The following is a 23868-nucleotide window of genomic DNA, read 5'->3' on the forward strand; positions in this document are numbered from 1 at the left end:
GGGCCTATTTCTTCATCCATTAAATAACTTGTTTGGACTTGATGGTCTCTAAGGTCTCTTCTAATTCTAAATCTGCCATCATACAACTGTAACAGTGTTTTCTCAAGATTTCACAGGAATATATATATATATATATTCCATGTTTCAAGCCTCTATTAATAAGTTAGATGTTTAGAAGGCAGAACCCATTTTCTGCATAAAACCTGCTTCAGAAAGACTTTTCTGTATATACAGTGCTATTCCAAGACAGAACAAAAACCTCCAAAACAGAGGGATAAACCTTAGGAAGAAGATCTAACATTGTTACAGCTATAACACCAGTGAGACCAAGGCATTACTCCTTCACATTGCTCCTTTTTCATAGTGAAGAGAGAAGTCCATGGTGGAGTCACCAGAGAGCAACTGAGAAATGCAGTGGATATTGCCCCTTTGTGTATCCCCAGCACTTAGCAGAGTGCCTGGGAGATAGCAGGTGCTTAATAAATGTTTATTAATTGATGGATTGAGTGATGATCTTCTGTGAGATAATTGTGGTAGAGATTGTGAATGATCCTAGGGTGTCTACACTGTGGAGAGACCACTTGTAAATTAATATAATAGAATCTTTAGGGCTGAAATCATCCATTCATTGGTAACAGGGTCTTTTAAAAGAATATTTCACCAAAAACTTATTTTGTGTTATTGTGAACTTGAAGGGTCATTTAGTTCACCTTTATTTAGTATGGGTCATTTAGTTCACCTTCCTCATTTTTATAGATGAAGAAACTGGAGCCCAGACAGGGGAAGTGACTTTTTCAAAGCTATATAGCTACATAGAGCTGGGGCCAGAATCTAGATCTTGTTATTCCTTGTCCAATGCTCCTTTCTATACTAGAGGTTCTTAATCTGAGTTTTGTGGACTTGTTTTAATAATATTCTTTATAGCTGTGTTTCCATATAATTGATTTCCTTCATAATCCTATGTAATTTTATTTCATGCATTTAAAAACATTCTTCTGGGAAAAGGTCCATAGGCTTCCTCAGATTGCCACAGGGGTCTGTGTCACAAAAGGGTTAAAGAACTCCTGCTCCACACCATGTTGCCTCAGCTATATTTGAATCAGGTGCCTGAACAACAGTAAGTACATTTAGTAGCAGTTTCATGTACTGAAGGGAGGTCAAAAGGGATCAGCATTGAGACAAAGTCATTAGATTGATTGTAAAGTTACCAAAATGATAGCAGCCATATATGATACCATATAAAGGAAGCAGAAGTGTGGATGAAGGGAGCCTGCAGGTGGTAACTGAGTGGCTGCTGTATGTGCAGAGCCCCATACTATAAACATTCATCTTCCGCAGGAAACTGAGTTCACATATTAAGAAGTTAGGGTTATTTAAACACAAGAAGGGGGCTTAGAAAATACACAGTGCTAGTGTTTTTAGTTTGCATAGTTCTGAAAGAGGCGAGTGATCACTGGAAAATTTCCAAAAACTGTTAGGAGCTGAAACTTGAACCGCCAAGTTTCTGTCAAAAAGCCACATTCTCGCTAACCAGATTCTATAAGTCTCCTTAGCCTTCAGATTATGGTTTATAATGGAAGCAATAAATCACATCATTTCAATAATAATTCAGCAAAGCATTGTACTGGGTTCTGCAGGACATTAAAAAACTCCAGGGGAAACAAGATTCTGTCCTCAAGACAGTGGTTCTGATGGAGTAAGACAAAGACGTAACTATTAAGTAAGATAGTATAGTAAATGTTGTAAGAGAGGCAAAAACATAGTGTTCAAAGCATTCAAAGGATGAAGAGATCATAGTTTCAGGGAATGTGGGAAAGCTTATAAATATGTACATGTGCATATGTGTGTGTTCATGATTGTAACATATTATACATACATGCATAAAACCCATATTTGTCTCTTGTATTCTAGTATTTCATCAGCAATTTCCTGCTAAACATCTCCACTAGGATGTCTTGTTGGCATTTCAAATTTCATAAGGTCAAAGTGGAAATCTTTGTCTTTCCCCCTCCCCCAAATTTACCCCTCCAAACTCTCCTTTGTCTTTTCAAGGGTATCACTATCTTTTTAGTTACCCAGGATTTCAACCTCTAAGTCAGCTTAGGAGAGTAGGATGAATATGTTACCCCTTGCCTAACTGAGTCTCATCAAATAAACAAGCAGTGATCTTGACTTATAGTAGGATGGATGTGCTCCCATTTATATGCCTGGGCTTTCTAGGCTAGTTCAGGAGGCAGGATTGACCCATACTAACATGTACCCATTGACAAGAGAAGAATGTTTTTGACCATATATGGGAAATTTTAACTGTGTCACAGCAAGCCAGCCACATGGAAAAATTACTGCCCACTGCTTGTCTCTGACTTAAGCCTGGCTATAGGCCAGGGAGGAAAGTGCCAGGGAAAATCCCTGACCCATGGCTACTCAATTTCCCTTTCTCCGTCATCATATAGGTCTTTCTTTTGGGAGCAGTAACTTCTACCAGATGAGTCTGAAGTAGTTGATGGAGCCGATGCTAGGATCACTTGTACGGCCATGAGTATTATCAGAGTTAGTATTAGGATCAAAATACCAGTTAGAAAATGCCACATGAACACATTCCCCCAGGAACTTAGCCATAACCAAGAGAAAAGGACCCTAATGGATGTAAGCGTGGTCAAGTCACTTAACTTCTGATATCCTCATCTATAAAATGGGGATAATAGCAGCTACCTCTCAGGGCTGTTACGAGGATCAAATGAGATAGTTGAGTGCCCTGCAGTGTTTAATAAATACTTGTTAAATCTAAAATCTAAATCTCACAAAGAAATGTTACTTGCCTTTCCATCTCCGGAGCTCATTTTTAAGGAATAAGTACTTCTATGTGGAGGAAAACAATCTGAGCCTATACCTTTACCATATATTGTCAATAAAAAGTATTTGATTTAAAGGAGAAAAATGCCGTCTTAAAAACTCTGTGTCAAAATGTTCCATGGATTTGTCAAAATCATGAAAAATTTGCCTTATCTTTCTGGTGCCTAGGTCTCCACGTCTCTTTCCAAGTGTCTTTTTTATCATGCTTATCTCTCCCAACACTCCCCCTGCCTTCTAGCATCTCTCTATCTGTTGTCTTCCTTCATTCAAATGTAAGTTCTTTGAGAGCTAGGACTAACCTACTGGCTTGTAGTGTTATCTCTAGTGTTTAGTACAATGCCTGGTATATTATAAATGATTAAAAGAGTTTTTTTGCTCTATATATTATCTATATGTCTTCCTATTTATTATCTACTTATGTACCTATTTATACCTCTATCTCTCTGTTATCTATTTATCAATACATCATCTATTTATCATCTATCTATACCTCTGTCATTATGTATATCTATCATATATCTATTTTTATCATCTGTATCCTTATCTGCTTATCCACATTGAGGCACAGAGAACTAATTTACATGTAGTGGTACCAGAGAACTATTATATCCACTGCCTCAACCTTGTACCTCCTGGTTCCATTCTCTAAACTCATTTAATTATCTTTGACATTTAAAATTTGAATTGAATTAAGTAAAAATTAAAAAATTAAAATTAAAAATTAAATTAAAATTATCTTTGACATTTAAAATTCACTAAACATCATCATGGTCATTATCATTATCATCAATAATTGAGTAAAATTCGTCCATGGCATTGGAAAAGCAGGTACTTCTACAATTTCCATTAACTATTTCAAGCAATGAAAACACTTGTCTTCACAGTATTTTGAACTGCAGATACCTTGGACAGAACACAACACTTCACCTCTAATCATCTGTCATGCATACAAGCTCTTTTGGGGGACACCTGAGTCACTCTACTCTTGAATTAGACTATTCTTGTCCTTATTATGAAGTATCAGAACGGGGAACCACAAAGGTTTTTTATTTTTTGGGGGGAGGGAGGGCAATGTATGAAGGAAAGAAAGAAATTCTAAGAAAAGCCGCTAGTCTTCTTAACTCCCTCAAAGTTGTAGTGGAAAATTTCTTGTAATAAGGTCAGTCAAGTCAACAGACTCTATTTTTCTCTTTTCTTCCTATTCTGGCTATCAAACTCACCTAACACTAGCATCTGTCCTCCTTATATTTTGGCTCAGCCAGTCTATGAACCACCTGGAAGATTCTCATATATCATGCTTTCAAACTATTGCCTAAGCAATTAAAAAAGGTCTATTTCTGCACATTCAGGTACTCATTCATCCAAAAAGGCTTAATGCTGTATCAAAAGTGCCAACTTCCTTTAAAAGTCTAATTTATGAACTGAGAAATTGTGACTTAGGGTTTAGTGTTATGTATTATAAATACATACCGTATGCATCACTAGAAAGGGAACTGTTAAAATCACCAGAGAACTCATATAAGATACATAACATCCAGAATGTAGTTATAAAGACAATGTGTATATTTCAAACCACTCATATCAGATTGACTAGTTTAAAGCTTATAGCAGTCTGACAGATGTTTTGTTTGTTCCAATGGTATCCCTTGGTTTTACTGTGAATTTTCTATTCGCTACATTAATTATTTTCATGACTTTCAATAAATAATTTGAAGGTTGGAAATCTCAATCAATACACAACTATTATTGAGTTACTCTTATGCATAAGGCACAGTGCAAAAAATACAGAAGTATAAGACACAGTTTCTTCCTTCAGAATACAGTTGTGGAAACCAAATACAAAACATTAAGTAATAACATTTCTGGATTTCAATGAATCAATCAGTGATCTCACTGGTATGGATACGATTGCAAATCCTAAACAAGTTATCTCTATCATTCTTTTATCTTGTACAATTCTTTTCTATGTCTTTCCTTAAATATAAAGGAATAGAGGCAGGTGGGTGACACAGTGGGTAGAATGCTGGATAGAAATCAGGAAGACTTAATTTCAAATCCTACTGTAAACACCAGCTATGTGATTTTTAGCAAGTCATTTAACTACTTCCTGCCTCAATTTCTCCTTTTATAAAATCATAATAATAATGTGCTTTCATCCCCAGATTTTTTTATTCATAAAATGGTTTGCAAACTTTAAAGTGCTTTATGATGCTATCTGTTGGTGATGATGATGATGATGATGATGATGATGATGATGATGATGATGCTGATGATGCTGATGGATGTACTCTAAAGTGATGTTAAGAGGCAATAAAATATGTCAGTAATGCATGAGATGCTACATATTAATTTGCATTGAATTACCAAATGACTGATATGGATGATAGATGTGATAAATTTGGAGGAGGAGACTGATTTGTTTTGGAATATTTAATGAAGTAGAATCTGAGCTCAACCTTCAAAGAGATGTAAAATTCAAGCAGGCAGATAGGAAGAGAAGAAGTTCGCAGTATATCCAGAGAAGTAGGCCTTATAATTTAAACATGGATAAGAAGGTTTAGCTGAATGAAAGAGCAAAGTGTGGAATTTTCAACCCACAATTTCAGAAGTAAATGCAATTGTTGCTTCCATTATATCTACTGTGTCAACAGGAACCTTCTCCATGAGGATCTGAATTATCTGAAGGTAATTATGTCAGTACCTTTGGGTATGAGTAATTTCCTGCACCTTATTTCTGATCTGATTTCTAAAATTAATTATTCACTTTGACCATGTTTATTTGAGATAATATTTCATTAATACTAGGAAAGTGATTGAATGAAGGTAAAGTAGGCCTTATGACCACAATATACATGGGTTTTATTACCTTTGAACATTCTTGGATTTGTATTCAAATTATGGGGATTTTCAATGATAATTCACCTGTTTTCCCTTGCTTGATTTCATCTAGTTAGAGAACTGGGAATGCTTAAAGTTATTTTACGGTTGAGGAAATTGGTTTGCTCAGAATGATTAAGTCATATTGGAATACATATCATGGAGGCAGTAATTAGCACACCTAAGATTTGAACCTAGATCCTCTTACTCCAGTTCCTGCGCTTATTTCACAATGCCACATAGGGTTCAATACCCAGTAATTAACTGTGCATCCTTAGGCAAGTCTCAGCCTTGTTATGTCTCACTTTTCTCATATGCTTATCTGTAGAGTGAAGAGATTGGACTAAAGTCATTTATAAGAAGAAAGTTCCTATACACTCTAAAATATTTATAACAGCACTTTTAGTAATAACAAAGAATTGTAAATAAAATATGTGCCCATCTGTTGAGGAATGGTTAAAAATCATGGCACATTAATGTTATGGAAAATTACTGTACTATGAAAATAATGTACCTGATTAATACAAAGAAGCATTGGGAGATATGTATGAATTAATACAATACAATACAAATGGAAGTAAGTGAAGGCAATAAAACTATATACAAAATGAATTCAGCCATGTAAACAGAAAGAACAACCATACACACAAAATCAAAAGTGAATGTAATACAATTAAAAGATCAAGCATGACTAGACTGAGGAGATATGAGAAGATACCCTTAATCTATTCCTTCACGAAGATGAGAGGTCCACAGGTGTTGCATATTGCACATGGTTTTTAAGTCTTCCAATGTATTGATTGGTTGTGTTGATTTCCCCATTCTTTTTCTTTCCTTTTTATCTTTAAATCTATTTTTTATATAGAATGGATGTCTTGGAGGAGAAAAGGGAGGTATACTGGTGGAAATTATGATGATGTAAAAACAGAAGACATCAATAATTTTTTTTAAATAGTAAGAGAGGAATTGCTGCTGTTCAGTTAATTCACTTAAATTTTTTTCATTCATCCCTGACTCCTATTTCTAGATTTCTGGGATTAATTTAGATGATTAATTTTAATTGTTTTCTCCATTAGCTGACTTCTTGTGGAGGGAGACAAGAACTGGATAAGCCTATGATTTCAGTGATAAATGAAGAAAATGCCTTTACTAAATACAGGCTGGATGCTTTTCTGTCTTGTATTCATAGAAAATGTCCTAGAGCACTGAAAGATTAAAAACATAATCCTTGCCTTCTAAGAGTTCACATTCAAATGGGAGAATTGCATCCAAAGACTTGTACATACAAGACAGATACAAGGTAAATCTCAGAGGGCCAGCCCTAACAGTAGGTGGTTAAGAGGACTAGGAAAGACCCCTTGAAGAAGGTAGAATTTGAGCTGAGTCTTAAAGGGAATCAAAAAAAGCAGCAGATAGAAGTAAGGAAAATGAACATTCAAGATGTGGGAGATTGCCACTGAAAAGTCATGAAATTGAGAGTTAACTGACTAATCCAGTCTTGCAGCCAATATGTATTACAAACAGTAATTGAAACCAGGTCTTGTAGGTTCCATTGTCTACTCTTTATTCACTATGCCTTGCTGCCATTATGTGAGGAGAGACCCATTTAACCTGCAACTAGGTAAATGTAAGAGTTGATACTCAGAGTATTTGTGGAATTGGGCACAAATGTTACACCAGAATTATTCTGCTATCTAAACATTAGGCTCAGAGTTTGATGAAGACATGTTTATTTATACATTTAAATGACCAATCAGCATTTTTTTTTATTAAGTGCTTATTATATACCAGGCACTGTATGTAGGAGCCAGGGATATCAGCACAAAGAATGAAATAATCCTTATTTTCAAGGAGCTTATACTCTAATGAGGGAGACAAGTACATTTACCACTATAAAGTGAATAATTACACATATATATGCATGTATATATATGCATGTATATTTATATTCATAAAAACAATACAGCAGATGATGCCTAGCCTACTTCTTAAAAAGAAGGACTATATAACGTGGAGATAAAAAGTGAAGGTATTCCAGGCATGGGTGATGGCCAGTGCAAAGGCACGGAAATTGGGAAATAGAGTGGTATGTGTTTGGCCAGACTGGAGAACGCAACAAAGAGAATAATGTTCAATGAAGTTTGAAAGGTAGATTGGGGCCAGGTTACAACCTTTAAAGACCTTTAAAAGTTATACAGAGGAGTTTATACTTTATTTCAAAGACAATAAAAAGCGTTGGATAGATTGAATAGTGGTCTTAGATAGTCAAATCTGTGCTAAAGGACAATCTACTTTGACAGCAATATTTAGAATGGACTGCAGTGACTTGATTTAGGGAGATCAATAAAGAGGCTGTGGCAATAATCAAAGCAAGATGTGATGAGAGTAGGAACTAAGGCGGTAGCTTTGTGAGTTGAGAGAAGAGATTATATGTGAGAGGTGTTGTGGAATCTCTTTCCAATATTGGTGTTATGGGATAGGACTAATGTCCATGTTGAAAACTAGCCTCTATATTAAACTCTTACCAAAGTAGTTGTTAAATTTCAGGGCCATGATTTATTTTGTGTTTTAGCTGGTTTACCCGACACTGTTATTGATATAATAATAAGTGATGGTATAACCCACTGTGTTGTATTTACAGTTTCAAAGAGTGAGTCTCTGGTATGATGTCACCATAAAGTTAATATGAATAGGAGCCTGGCTGTCAAAGGATTACTTGAAGTTATGTCTACTTTAAAGCATCAATGTATCACCTTTAGTTTATTATATTTCATTTACGTGGGTTAGAGCATTCTACTGCCTAAGCCCTCACAAATGGTGTTACTTGTTGCAATATGACAATGCATACTATTTTTTGAAACAAGATTCACAGACTTTTTTCTTTTGAAAAAAATAAAATAGCTTTTATTTTCACTTATATGCTTGGTCCAAGGTTACGTTCTTCTTGAAGTAATTGGAAATGATTTCACAAGGAGAAAGGAAGAAAGGAGAGTTGAATGTCTTTCCTTTATAATAAGAGCATCACATACTAGAGAAAAGTTATTTCTTCTTTCTTAGATCTCACTGGTTAACTAGCACTCTGCGTATTAAAAAAAAAACCCACACAAACCTTTATAGTCTCCACTTTAATCTTCTTTTCCTTGTAGGTTTTATTATCTTTCATACTGTTGGTTCACCTCCAGCATTGTAGCCTACACCAGCATCTGCAATATGAGTATTTGTGGCAGCAACACAATCTAAATGTTCCATTGTAGATTGACACTGCGCTGTGTCACTGATTTTTGATTATTTGTTGAAACTTTACAATTGGATATGATAAGGTCATATTTTTATCTTCTTTCAAGTCTGACTTGCCTTGTATTTTAACCTATCCTCTTCCAAGAAATAAAGAGGGAGAACTTACTTTTGCTTAAAATGCCAAAGATCTACCTTTCACTATAGCCATATGCTTGCATAGAACATTTTGCTGAGAGATTCTCCCTCTTTTCTAAGCAAGCTAAAAGCAACATCTTCCCCTGATATGCTGGAATCTACTAGTACTTGGATTTGTCTTATCAACCCCAGTCCAGTGCCTCAAAGCTTATCTACTGAGAGGCCAAAGATAACAGTAGACTTCTGTTGTCCATCCTACATCCCCATGCCTCATCCTATACCTAAAGCTTCCTTCCTAGAATACTATTTTCAGTTTGGGTGCCATATTCTAGGAAGACTTTCATGCACTGAAAAATGTTCCAGGAAGGATGACCTGAGTAAAGAAATGATAGATGTTTATTCTAGATAAGACTTGGTTAGGAGGAGGAAACATGAGAGCTGTATTAAAGTATTTGAAGGGCTGTTAAGATAGAAGTGTGATTAGAATCCTTGTGCTTGTCCTCAAGTCTCAGAACTTAAAGAAATCAGTGAACATAGCAAAAGCATTTTCAAGTTTAATAAAGAAAAAAGCTTCCTAACAAAATTATTCCAAAGTGGAATAGGTTATTTTAGGCATGAATAACTTTTCCATCACTTTAGTTTGCTACAGAGAGTTTCCTGTTTAGGTATAATTTGTAACAGTTGAATCTGAAGTCCCTCAAGATTATGAGATTTTAGCACAATACCTGGCATGTAGTAATTATGCAAATTGAGAAATGTTTATTAACTAACTGACTGAGATTCTGTGATTCTGTGGTACATCCATATTTTGATAAGCTGTAATTTTGATGGTTTATAATTTAGGAAAAGGTAATCAATAGTACTTAGAACCCCAAATTAATCACCAAAATTCATCATAGTCCCATTCTACAAACTTCGTGTTCTCCGTACTAACTCCAAGGTAACATAAAAACCCCTCTGTTTGGCTTCATAACTTGATTCCCTCATAACTTTTTCATTTTCTTCTGCCTTAATTTGACCCCACATACCTTTTGATCCACAGAAACTGGCCTCCTTGCTGTTCCCTTGTATGGACATTCTATCTCCTGATGTTGCCTTTTTCATGACTATCTTTCATGATTATAATTCTCTCCCTCATCTCCATCCCTTGGATTCCTTCAATTTCCAGTTAAAATATCAGTTTTTATAAGGAGTCTTTCTTTGATCCTCCTTAATGCTAGATAGAGCCTTCCCTCTGTTGATATTTTCCAATTTATCCTGTACATGGCCTGACTGTGTGTTGTACAATGTTATACATTGGGGTCACTAACTACAACTTCTACAATTGTTCCTTAACTTATTTGCCAGGGATACTCCAACCGAGGATGCAGAGGTGATAGCTACATTGGGGCCAATGTATCTATCATGTCCTGGAAACTGTCACTTATCATGCCTCCTGTAGAAATGGAATCCTGAGTTCTCATCAAGATTCAAAAGCTGCAAATAAAGACCATATATGTGATATGTCACTGTTTTACTCATCACACTTTTCTGCATTTTGTGTTCAGGCTCCAGAGTAGTATAGACTCCAAATATGGAAATGAATGCATATATTTAAGTAATAAAGGTATACCATATGACTCCTGACTGCCCTTCCCAAAAGGGTACTACTTCAGGTGACCAGAGCAAGTAGTGAGGAGATTGCTGTTCTACCTTCAATGTTTCCCGGAGCCTCACATATTCATTTGCTTCCACATATTTCCAAATGCTAAATGGGGAATATTATAGAATCCTGGCCAAACAGTTTGATTTCTGTACCCAAGCATCATTCTGCTAGTCTGGCTCCACATATAATCGTTCCTTTCTCTAGCTCAGGTATTTGTGTTAGAATTGAGTTCTAGTTGTAACCCATGCTAGGTTTCTCTGACCCTGCACTAAATGCAAACAAAAGTAATTTTGAAAGTGATTAGTTGTAAGTCAGCCAATTAATTGTGATACTAAGGCTGATGTCTCTAGACAGTAGCTAGTGTCACCAAATATCTTTTATCTAGCTCACACACTTTCTCTGTAGCAGGTCAGTTTAGTTCATAATGATGACTTTTCACTGCCCTCTGACTCTTCTTTAAATTTGCTGACAGTTAGCTGAACTGGCTCTCTCCTGTTGGAAGTTGCATTTTTAAAGGAGACCACGTCTTTTCTAAAGAATTTTGTATTTCTTTTGAATGACTAACCATTAGTTTTCTCCATGGGGACAGATGACAACATCAGCATCATTTTGGAGACATTCTTTTGGGAGGTCAATGTGTCCTTACAAAGACCAAATGTTTTTAAGAGAAGGCTGAAATGTAAGGAAAAAAAGTCAGGCTTACTGACTTCCAGATTATTAGACCTGAAGGGCATAATGTACTGTATTGAACAGTCCTCATTTTTCAGATGAGGAAATTGAAGTTTTTAAACTGACATCTTCATCTATGAAATTCAGTCAGCAGGGACTGTAACTGAGGTCAACTGCATTTAACCACAGGGAACCAATCCTATAGAAGGTGAAGCCAATCTTTGTTGTCAGTGAGAAAGCATATAGAGACCAATCCAGGTCAGAAAGCGCTGTGGATGGGGATAGAGAAATAAGTCTCGACTCTTTGTTCAGGCTAAGTCCCCATAAAAGCTTCAGTTTGGACACTTCAGGAGGGGTTATTCTAGTGTTTTGTTATAAGGAAGGATGGTGACACTGTGTCTGAGACCCAGGTCTCTCCTAGTCAGGGACTCTGTGAGGATTATAGACTATAGGCTATCTCACTGGATACATATGAAATAGTGGAGATACTTTAAAAAAAATTTTTAAAAATCATTCTGTTATATTTGATGTTTTTAGTGGCATTTTTCTTGGCCAGTGTAATTGTTATGATGGACCTCACAATTCAAGGTATTAAGGATTTATGAATGTATGCAAGTAGGTGTGACCAAAAGATGAATCAAACACCAGCATTTATCACTTATACTGAAACTATAAGTGCAAATTGTATTTTTAAGAATCATTTAAAAACATTTAAATTATAATTTATTATAATCCTTTTTGCTTGCATGTTGAGTTCATATTTCTAAGTATAGTTACTTGTAATCCCATGGTTTGCATATTAAGAGTTCAACATTCCCTCCACTCTTTTGTGAGAAATTGAATTGGTTTATGCCACCCTGTACCCCCAAGTTAAAGGTCACTTCTTTTAATGTCATTTTCATGATAATTCCTAGTATCCATCCACCTTGAGATAATAGCTACCTCACAAAGTCACTAAATGTGCATCATTCTTAGGCTAATTATGAGACAGTGCCCATTACTGGCCTTCCCACAACCTCTTGAATTTCAGTCTACTGCATTTTCAATGTGTGCCAAGGCAAAGGTGTCCTAAGGCAAATCATGAGGTCATTAATGACTATTCATGATCTCAGCCATCTGACTTGTGGGCAATTAATGCTCTTGTATCTTCAAAGATGATTATGAGATATACATTACTAGTAACTGACACAAGAGATGGAGCTTCTTCTCTTTATAAATGATAAAATGTTTCTCTTTATAAATGATAAATGATTATCATATAAATGACAATTTTTTTTTTTCCTGCTGAAGACCTACTCTGTAAGATGTATGTTACTAGACACTTTGTGGAAAAGAACTGCTATTGCCTGCTTTCCAAAAACATAGAGTCTGATGACACATGGAGACCTGCCAAAAGCCCAGGGGAAATATTGGAGTCAGTCTCCATCCATCACTCTTTTCTATTATCTTGGGATTTGGTTGGTTATGCTTAAATAAAACCTACTTGGATAAGTAAATTATACATCAGGGGCTCTTAAATATATATGTACACAGATATATATTATATGCATGCATATATGTATGTATATATGCATGTATATGCATACATATAATTTTACCTTTCACTTATATGTGATACTCTGGTAATACTAATATCACAACTGTCCATTTATACAGCATTTGCTGCTGAATATTGGGGATGTAGGAATGACTGATCACTTCTCCAGACCCTGAAATTAATCCCAGTGGATGACATTCATTGCCACTTATATCAATGAAATATATTTAAGTCCCAAATATACAGGACACATTTTATAAAGATTCCACTTGTAGCTATTATCCTTATTGATACCATATTTTAAGAGGAATATTTACAATATGGGGATTATCTAGAGAAGAGTGATGAAGATGATTAAGGGCCTTGAAACTATTTTGTATAAGGAGTGGCTTAGGAAACAGGTCATGTTAATCCTAGGGGCCATGATAGTTACTTTACAATATTTGTAGGGCTATCAGGTAGATAAGAGAGCAGATATGTACTGTGTGACTCCAGAGGGGAGAATTAGACTAGTTGATGGGCTTCAAAGGAGGGTAGACTTTGGTTAATTATAAAGAAGAACTTTCTTTATATGAACTGATGCTGAGTGAAGTTAGCAGAACCAGGAGAACACTGTGTACAATAACAGCCACATTGTGTGTGCTTTTCTCAGCAATGCAAGGATCTAAGACAACTCCAAGAGACTCATGATGGAAATTGCCATTCACATCCAGAGATAGAACTTTGGAATCTGAATGCAGATGGAAGCTTGCTATTTGCTCTCTCTCTCTCTCTCTCTCTTTTATTTTATTTTATTTTTTTTTGGTTTCTTCTTTCTCGTGTTTCCTCCCATTGGTTGTAACTCTTTACAACATGACTAATGTGAAAATATGTTTTATATGAATGTATGTGTAGAGCCTGTATCAGATTGCATGCTGTATTGGGAAGGGGAGAGAGGTAGAGAAAATTTAAAACTCAAAATCTTATGGAAGTGAATGTTGAAAACTAAAAATAAATAAATAACTTTCATAAAATAAACAAGAACTTTATAATGTAGTTTTCTGACAATGGAATAGAGTGCCTTATTGGCATCCCTATCCCTGGGAGTGTCAATAAAACTGGGTAAAAACTGTCGATGGTGGTACAGAAAATTCCCAGATCAAGAAGTTGGCCTAGTATGTAGGTATCCTAGGTGATCACTTTGAGTCTTTGTGATTATTATGGTATGTTTCTTAAAGTTACCTTACTCTAACATCCTATCATTTCCTCTGTATGAATAGTTTTATTTGGGGGGGGGTAGAGAAGGGAGAAAGTATTTTGTGTTTTTTACAAAGGAGGTTTTTACTTTCAATTTATGCTTATTCATTGTTTCACTTCTAATTTTCTATATTTTTGAGGAAGCACTTTATTATTTATAAATCTTGGACATGAAATTCTTATTGCAGATATTCAATATAAAATTATTTCCTTCCCAGTTGGTCAATTCCTTTCTTGTCTTAGATGAATTCATTTTATTCATGCAGAAGCTTTTAAATTTTATGCTATCAAAATTACCTATTTTATCTTTTATAATGGCCTATATCCCTTGTTTAGATTACCCATATGATCTGATTCTCTTGTAATTATCCATGATATGACTTGAAACATTTAGATCATATACCCATTCTGATTTTTTTTGTGTAATGCAATTTAAGATGTAAGTGTGAGACACAGACAAATTTCTGCCATACTGTTTACTAATTCTTCAAGCAGTTTTTTTCAATGAAATAGGGAATTCTTTCCTAGATAATTTATGTTTTTATGTTACATATGATACACATGTTTATGTATCCTTGGGTTCCCTTGTTTCTGATTCTCCTTTGTCTTTTCCATTGCTCTACTTATTTATTTGTAATTAGAATAAAATTATTGAGATGATTATTGCTTTGTAATATAGGTTTAAGTCTGGAAATGCTACCTGCTTTTAATACATGTTTTTTTTCAGCATTTTTCTTGATATTCTAGATCTCTTGTTTTTCTAAATGAATTTTCTTTTAATTTTATATAACTCTATAAAGTATACCTTTGTTAGTTTTAATTGATATAGCATTGAATCTATAAATTCACTTTAGTAGTATTGTGATTTTTATCATTTTGACGTGGTCCAGTCATGAACACTGAATACTCCTTTAACTCTTCAATTTGTTCTTTATATCTTCAAGGAACATTTGTAATTGAAATTAGAATCATTAAGTGTGCTTTCATAGATTGGCCCATGGTTATTTCATGTATTTTGTAATAATTTAAAAAAGAACTTAATACTAACATTTTGGGAAAAAAATTTTTTCTAAGTCAATAGTAAGGGGTGTTTCCAAAGTCAAGGTAGTCAGCTTTCAAACAGAAAAATATTTGCAATTTCAGATCTCAGATTAGGACTTTCTATAATATTCTAGAGTTTCTTTGTAGCACAGCTTTTATAGCACAGAATTCTCTATAAAAGGGGTATCATGGGATTCTGTCCAAAGACAAGAAATACCTTATTCTAGCAGGACTTCTGTTATCACATAGTGCTAAATAATGGGGTTACTGAGGACAGATCAATACTACTAAACTTTGAAATATTTTCATGGAAATTATTAACATTGTTCATAAAGATTTAGGAATATACGATTAATTTAATAAAAATATTTTCTGGAATTCCCAGGAAAATGCAAACTTTATGTTTCAGCTCCCCCTCCTTGAAACATTCAATAAATTCACAAAATAAACAATGCATCCAATTCATAAAATAATAGAAATTTTTTTATGCTAGTGTGAGGGATTTTTGAAAAGAAAAATAATTATCTCTATTCCAATAAAAATATTTCCTATGGAAATAGTATATGAAGGACATAACATGGATATTTTAGTGAAATTAGTTTGCATAGGCAGGAATTCTTTGGCCTTTGTTTTCTTCTGAGATTTGAAAAAAATTAAAACATAGCTTTAATTAATTTGATCTATGAATCCCAGGATTCCTTTTTAAATATTCAATTGATTGTCTCCTTATTCTTAGTAAACAAAATTTCTTAGAAACTGAAAGATATATTTGTTACATGATTCCCATATTCATTTCACTGTGCAACATAACTCAGGAGATTTTAGGTATTTAAAAGAGCTTTGCCTGTTTTCTCCTCACTGCAACCAATTTCTTTCAGTACATACATGCAGCCATTTTAAACTATTGGCAATACTAGCTAGCTTACTGAAATCCTAGAATTTATAAGTCAAGAATCATGTGTAGGTGACATTGGTGTACATGGGGCTGTCACAGACACAAGAACATTCATCTTGATCTTCTACCATTGAGTTCATATAGCTGAAGTAAAAAAATAAAGTTTATTTTCAGAAAATAAACTTTGGTGAAGAAAATAGTCCCTCTAGAGAATTTAGGCACCAAAGTAACTATGAAATTATCTCCACTTCTCTTTGGTGGGTGGAATATAGTCTATGAAGGAAAAATCAGTGCCTGCAAGTTAATAAGAGGGCTAAGGCAAGTTAAGCAGTGGAAAGGATAAGAAGGCATTTAAAAAATTTATACCTGTAGAAACCTTTCTAATGAAAATACCATGCCCTGTGATTTAGAACTGGAAAGAATTTAGACCTCATTTATTTAGTATGACACCCTCATTTAATAGATAAGAAAACTAAGACCCAAAGAACAGAAATTATTTGCTCAAGTACACACAAGCAGTATAAGTAGTAAGTAGCAGAAACGGGATTTGAATCCATGTCCAACTCCAAATCCAATACTCTTTCCACTAACACAGAATCACAGGATCTCAGTTGGAAGGGCCTCAGATCTGATCTAGGACAACTCATACTTGAATGAGAATCCACTCCACAAAATGCATAATGATTGTTCATCCAGCCTTTTACTGGAGTCGTCCAAGGAAAGGGAACCCACTACCTCCTAATGCAACCTGTTCTACCTCTGAAAACACTCATTTTTAGGAGATATTTTCTTGTCTCAATTCAAAAGCAGCTTCTCTGCAAGCTTCATCAATTCCTTCTAGATCTGCCCTCTGGGACCCAATAGAACAAGCCTAATTGTCCTAAAGACAGGACAGTCTTTTAAAACTTGAAAATAACTGTCATCTTCCACTGGCTTACAACATGTTTTCTCTTCTCTAGGTGAATTATCCCTAGTTCTTTCAAGTGATAATCATACATGACGACTATTCTCTGAAAACTTTCCATCTTAATAGTGTCTATCTTAAAACATGACATCCAGAATTGAAAACAATACTCCAAACATATACTTAATAGAACAGAATATAACTGAAAAAGGGAAAAAAAGTAATAAGCTTCCTAGCCTTCAAATATTCTCCCTAAACATTCCTCAGTGACACATAAAAGCTTCAATTTAGATAATCTGTTTAGAGCCTTATTCAGATGATTCAACTTTATTAGATTATATGCTCATCTAAGCTACAGAGTAAGGAATTTTATATCCACTTCAGTTTTCCCTAGCCTATAATATGTAATGAACTCTTAACAGACTAGTGCCATTACCTGCATTTAACAATAAGCATATAAATTAATATTCACCAAATTGTTAATCAGGAAATTTTTGTTAGTCCATCTTTGAAACTGATCTCCATAAACATAATCTCTGAACTTCTGAATCTCTCATTGATTGCCCACTTCAAATCCAAGAATTTCCATTTGTGTATGAAATAATGAGTCGCTATCAGTAAACCCTATTTTGAATAATTTAATGAGTTTCTGGTGGTTTTCACTCTTTTGGTGTAAGAGTACCCCAAAGCTTTTGAGGCTAAGCATAAATCTCATTGGTATCTAGATGAGGCAGTTTAGTAAGTTCTTAAAAGCTTATTCATATTCCTCTTCCATATGATCTTAAAATAGTGTTAAAGGGGATGAAACCAAATTGGCTTTTTTGTACTTCTGCTTTTGGTTCTTCCCAATCTCATGTGTGTGAATGAGGTTACTAGAGGCTTATTGATTGCATAATTTTTCACATACTTTTGCTATTAAGTATCAAATGTAGAATAATTCATAGTTCATGAAGATTCTTTTGAAGTGGCAAATTGATCATCTCTGGATCAGAAATTACTTTCTGTTTGAACACTATATGGTCCATCTGTTTTAGAGAGGCTCTGAAAAACTTGCACTTGTTCAGACCAGCCACAGACTAGATCATTTTTAAAGTCAATATGACACTTTTTTTAAAAAGCACACAGAGTTTTTATTTTTTTTCGGTTCCAAATCCTCTGTCAGAATACTTTCCAGTTTTCCCAAGTTTTTCTCACATAATGAGTTCTTGCCCTAATATCTGGGATCTGTGGGTTAATCAAACACTAGGTTACCATGTTCATTTGCTTCAATATATTGTGTACCTAATCTATTCTATGTTTGTAAATATTTTCAAGTCATTGTCTTCTATGTTTGTGTCTTGAGTTTCCCTGTAACTGTATCATATGTTATTATGTAATATATGATAAAGAATTATTCATCTTTGTGCTTTATACTCTTTTTGTTTATTTGTTTGCTCATTCTTCCAGCCTATGAGTTAGTGTTAGTGTTGTCTTTAGGTTAGTGTTGGTCTCTGCTCACTTTGAGGTGGGAAGGATGTCTGACTCAAGATTCTGTCTTTTAGTATCCTTCTGTTGCTTCCACAGCTCCTTCTGAGGGCCTTCAATTTTCTGATGCTTCCAAGGTACAGTGATCTGAGGAGAAGATTTTTCACTTCCCTTCTGGTATGAGTTCTGCAAGTTCCTGACCCAGGTTTGAGTATGTTGAGTTGTGTGTGATTGAGTTTCAGTAGATTGGTGCTACACTCAGTTACTATTTACCATCTGGGAGGTTCTGCAGGTTCAGTGAGATTAAATTGCTTGAATCCACTTTGATTTTGATTTCCTGTCCTGGTTATTCCTTTGCAGGCTGGTGTGCAGGGAGGAGAGAGTTAGGCTGATAACTTTGCACATCTCTACCTCACTTAAATTCAATTCACTTGCAAGTCAAGACACCCTCCTGATGTCATCAGTGTGCAGGACTAAAGGTTAGAATTGAGTCTACACTGTGGTCTTGAACTTGTTCCTTACTTCTCACATAGTTGGGATCTTTCTTATTTGGGGCACAAACCATTCCTTTCTACCCTGGAACTGTGACCTGGAACAGGGTAATAGATACCAGAGTACCAGTTTCTAATCCCAGTGCTGGTTCAGGAGTCCCTGAGATCTCTTTCTGTTAAAGTGATTTTAACCCTGACACAGTCTTAGTCCCATTACAATCCTTGGGAGGTAGAATGCTGCTCAATACTGCTACTGATATCTCTATTGTGACTCTCTTGCCAGCCACTATGCTCCTGGCCAGCTCCCACCCCATGTGTGCAGAACTTTCTGTCTTCCTAAGTAGCTCTTATCTTTCCCAATCAGAATTTGGTTTGGTATATTTTCTTGGTTGTTATGGGAAGGAGGTGTTTGTGAATGGAGTGAGTTCATCAGAGAGCTGGGTAAAAATTCTGACTCACCATCACCATGACTCTTTCTCCTATGATAAAACTTTAATTCTTCTTTTCATATGTCCCTTTAAATGCTTTCCAAAGATTACAAAAGTCTTTTAAGTTTACCAATACTTCCAGGTATTTCGTGTCTCCAATAATTTTCTCCATTTGAAATGTCAGGTACCTCCAAGATTCTTTGGGCATGTATGCCCAGAAAGATAGAATACTGCTGAAAAGTGTCATCTGTGTTTCGTCTTCTTTCATGGGGAAAAAATATTTGCATACCATCATAGGTGTACATTGGAGAAATACTGACTAACAAATAATCCAAGGCATCTTGAACTTATGTCATAATGTATTGGGCCACTTTAGTTTTCTTGTTATAAGTCCAGCAGCCTTTACACATTTAAATGTTGCCAGTTTCCTTCTATACCATAACTGTGGGCAATTCATATAGCTTTTAGGGCTCTGTGATGATGACATTGACTAATGCTTCTTTCCAATGTTTTCTAAAGTTTTACAAAACCACTCTTGGGAATTTCAGCTATCACTGAGGAGGATTTTGTGTTTTGTCCCTTCAGCACATTCTATACCACTTTGGCTTTTACTTTGAATTTCTTCCTCAACTCATTCCTCCATCTTCAGTTATTGGAGAGCCATCAAAGTCAGATGTCTCTAGAACCACTCTCAAGTTGAAGACTTCACTGTTCTTTGCCACTTTTGCTTCTAGCTTCTTGTGAACTCTGCACAGGGATGGATGGTTAGGGTATGAAAATATCATCTCAGTTGGTTTCCTGAAGCATTCTTCTGATACCTTAGATAGGTTGGATTTATTTCTAATCAATACAAATAAATCAAAGATGTTTTATGAGTCTAGACATACCAGATCCAATGTATTCATAAAGCATCTGATGCCTGCAACTTCCTTAGGGAACTTCAAACTTATACTAATGTGTGTATGTTCATCCTTCATTGTTGAAGAAGATCATGCCATCAGAGAAATAATGACATGACTTGCATTTGACTTTGTTTTGAGTGAGGGAGGGCTGTGCAGGTTACCAGCCTCACTTGTCTTCCAGAGCCATCTGAACGCAGTGATCAGATATTCATCAGGATGACTGGAAATGGTCCAGGATGAGGCAATTGGGGTTAAGTGACTTGCCCAAGGTCACACAACTTGGGAGTGTCAAGTATCTGAGGTGAGATTTGAACTCAGGTCCTCCTGACTCCTGTACTGGTGTTCTATCCACTGCACCACTTAACTGCCCCCTATACTAACGTAGACTGAATATGGATAGTAATTCTCAGTCAGTAAACAAAATTAAAATGCTTGAAGAGACTATAAAGATATCTTCTGCAAATGTCTTTTATAAAATGACCAAAATTCAAATATCAGCTGAGATCCACTGTCTAGTATAGTAGGGTATGCTACACTATTAATCTTCATAATTCTTTCTGTAAGAAGTCTTATGAGTTCAAGTAGAAAGGTCCTATGAATGGCTAGTTGTTTTTGAGGTCAAGATTAAAGCTTTCAGGTTTAGAACATCTCTGTCCCAATTTCCCAACACTGTTTCAGATGTTCCTCTACAATCACAGTTGTAGCAGAAGCACTCTTTGTGCTTTGCTGGTTATGCTTTTGAATCTGGTGTGCTCTGACCACTTGTCCCATGATTCTTTGTCCTACTAAGACTACTGTTTTGTCCATGGTTCCATTTCTTAGCATACTTTTCCTAAATTCCTGACTTTGGGTCTGGATACATGGGGAAAGAATGTCTTTTCTTTAGTAATGATAGTTGACATTTACAGATGATGAACCACTTACCTCATAATAACATAAAGTAGTTAATATAGATCCCATTAGTCTCATTTTATAAATGAAGAATTTGAGGTGCATTTATGCAATAGAGATTTATTAAGTGCCAAGGCACTGTGCTAAGTACTGGGGAAGTTCAGATGGTTTTAACAATTTATTTATGTAATTAGTAGGTACCAGGTCTAGTATGAGAGTCCTAGGTCTTCTAAGTCTTAAGACCAGTCCTTTTCTCACTATTACCATAGGTAATATCTCTCACACATGTTTTTGTCAATACCTTGGTTTTGGATGCTAAGCAGAAAATACAATTAGGCAGGCACTCGGCTTGGTATGATTGCACTCATTCTTGTGGCTCTGCGAATTATTTGGAACCCACAGATAGAGAGATCTTTTGCTTAGCTTCAGTGGTGGCACAGCTGCCAAAAGGGTATATCTACCCTTTAGCAAAGCCTTGGGGAAGGAGTAGTGCCTGTATATTCACCTCAGGGCAGAGACTATGTGAAACAGGAGATATGGGTACCACCCATTGCTAGTTATTATCCCCATATCTGTATGACTATCCCAGTTTTCTGAATTTACCTAGCATTTTGACACTGAGCCTGAACTGTTTGCAGTACAACTGTTTGACAGAATGACAGGACTGATGAAAAACCACTTCTTTATCATTGGATTCGTGAAGCTCCTTTACTCCTGGTGTATAAATTTTATGTGGTCTTTTCAGGGTTAAAGACTGATTACTGACTCTAGACAGAGATCTCAGGAGGGTAGCATCATATTGTAAAATCTCCCTGGTTTACATATGCTGTCAGGGGGTGGTGGCTCTCAGGGAGAGCTCTCATGTTATCAGTCATCAGATCACCACTCAGGGTTGAAATGTTGTTCATGGAATTTTGCCTGAGACTGAGAATTGGTAGAAATACTATGGTAGAATTAGTTAATCATAATATTTACAGCAATTTAATTCATTTTATCACTATTCTAGATCAGTCTCTCATCACCTCACACTTCGATTCCTGTAATACCCTAATAAGTGGTCTCCCTGCTTCTAGTGTCTTCCCACTCCAAACTACTGTAGATGTCTCATTAGATTAGCTTTCCTAAAATACTGCTCTCTTCGTATTATTCCACAGACCAACACATCAATGGTTCCTCATCATTTATATTTCTTAAGCCTTGCATGCGAGTCCTCTCTTCCCAATGTTATGTACAGCTTTTGTCCCTTAAGTACCTTCTGCTATAATCAAACTGTTCTCCTAATGTCCTTTGCTATGCATGAAATGTGCTTATCACTTCTGTCTAAATGTTTGAATCCCACCTGTTCCTCAAGGTTCAGTTTGCCTCTCACCTCCCTAAAGGTTTTCTTGACCTTTTACTATTTATTCAAGGGTCTCTTTATCCACAGAAACCCTATTGGACTTATTGTTTGTAGCATATATTTATCACTTTATCAGTCTTGTGATAGTTCATATTGTTTTATGTCATATTGCCTTATTTAATATTCTAGCTTATTTTTCCATGTACATGTGTCTTCCTCCCCCAATATATCCTTGAGGGCAAGATCCAAGTAATACACTTCTATTTGCACTCCATTGCACCTAACACAATCCTTTGAACATAATAGGCACTAAATGAATGTATATTTCATGCATGTCAAATTTGGTTCTTTTCCTTTCTCAGCTTTCCATAAAAATTTTCTCATCTCTGCTTGATCTGACTCTGGTTTCTGCCTAGATTTAAGTAAAATGTTATTTAAACTTACTTTGTTTGAAAGATTATGCTTCCCCCACTTTCCCTACTTCTTATCTTTCCTCTCTTCCATGACTTACCTTGACCACAAATACTGCTCAACTTATTCAGAAGCCACTTCTTGGTCATTCTAGACATAAATAGATACAGACAAGTGAACTCCCACAATACACCTTCTCTGAGGGATGCAAGCAAGATTCAGTAGGTTAATTCACCAATAGAAGAAGGGTTAGACTTTTATGAGAGCACAGTTTGACTTTTTTTCACATCAAATTCTAGAACTACTATTCTGTGAAAAACTCTCCCATCAGCACAAGGAGGGTTAGCCAGTGAACAAACAGACCAACCCCTCCCTCCCCCCACAAACAACTAGCCAGGTTTTGATGCTTTTAGCTCCTCACTGGGATTTAACAGAGCTATAATGAGAAGAGAAAGCATGAAAGTGAAGCTGGTTAGGCACTGATGCTGTATGCAGGTACATGCCTGTTTACATTCTTCAAACAGATGTAGCTTTCAGCCCCTGAACAGTGCAGTAGCCTGGGCCCTAAAGGTTTCAGGACCACAAACAGCTCCTAGTAGCTGTCACCCTGAATCTAGAATCAAAACCTCCCAAGGCATGAGTATAGTTCTGTAGCTTCAGTTCCCTATCATTCAGTAGCTTTTAACTTTGCTCTCAGTAGTGAGAGTTATTAAATCTTAGCGTTGGAAGGGACTTGAGTTATCAGTAATCTGCACTCTCTTTTTACAAATGAGGAAATTGAGCCCCAAATTAGGTAAACTGCCACACACATAGATAGTTTGAAGCAAAGTAAATCTTTGAACCAAAATCCTCTCAGTCCAAAATTAGCTTTGTTTCCATTACACTATGCAACTATGGTTGCTTTCTGTGCACC

The sequence above is a fragment of the Notamacropus eugenii genome, chromosome 4, assembly GCF_028372415.1.
Source record: "Notamacropus eugenii isolate mMacEug1 chromosome 4, mMacEug1.pri_v2, whole genome shotgun sequence".
Taxonomy (NCBI): Eukaryota; Metazoa; Chordata; class Mammalia; order Diprotodontia; family Macropodidae; genus Notamacropus; species Notamacropus eugenii.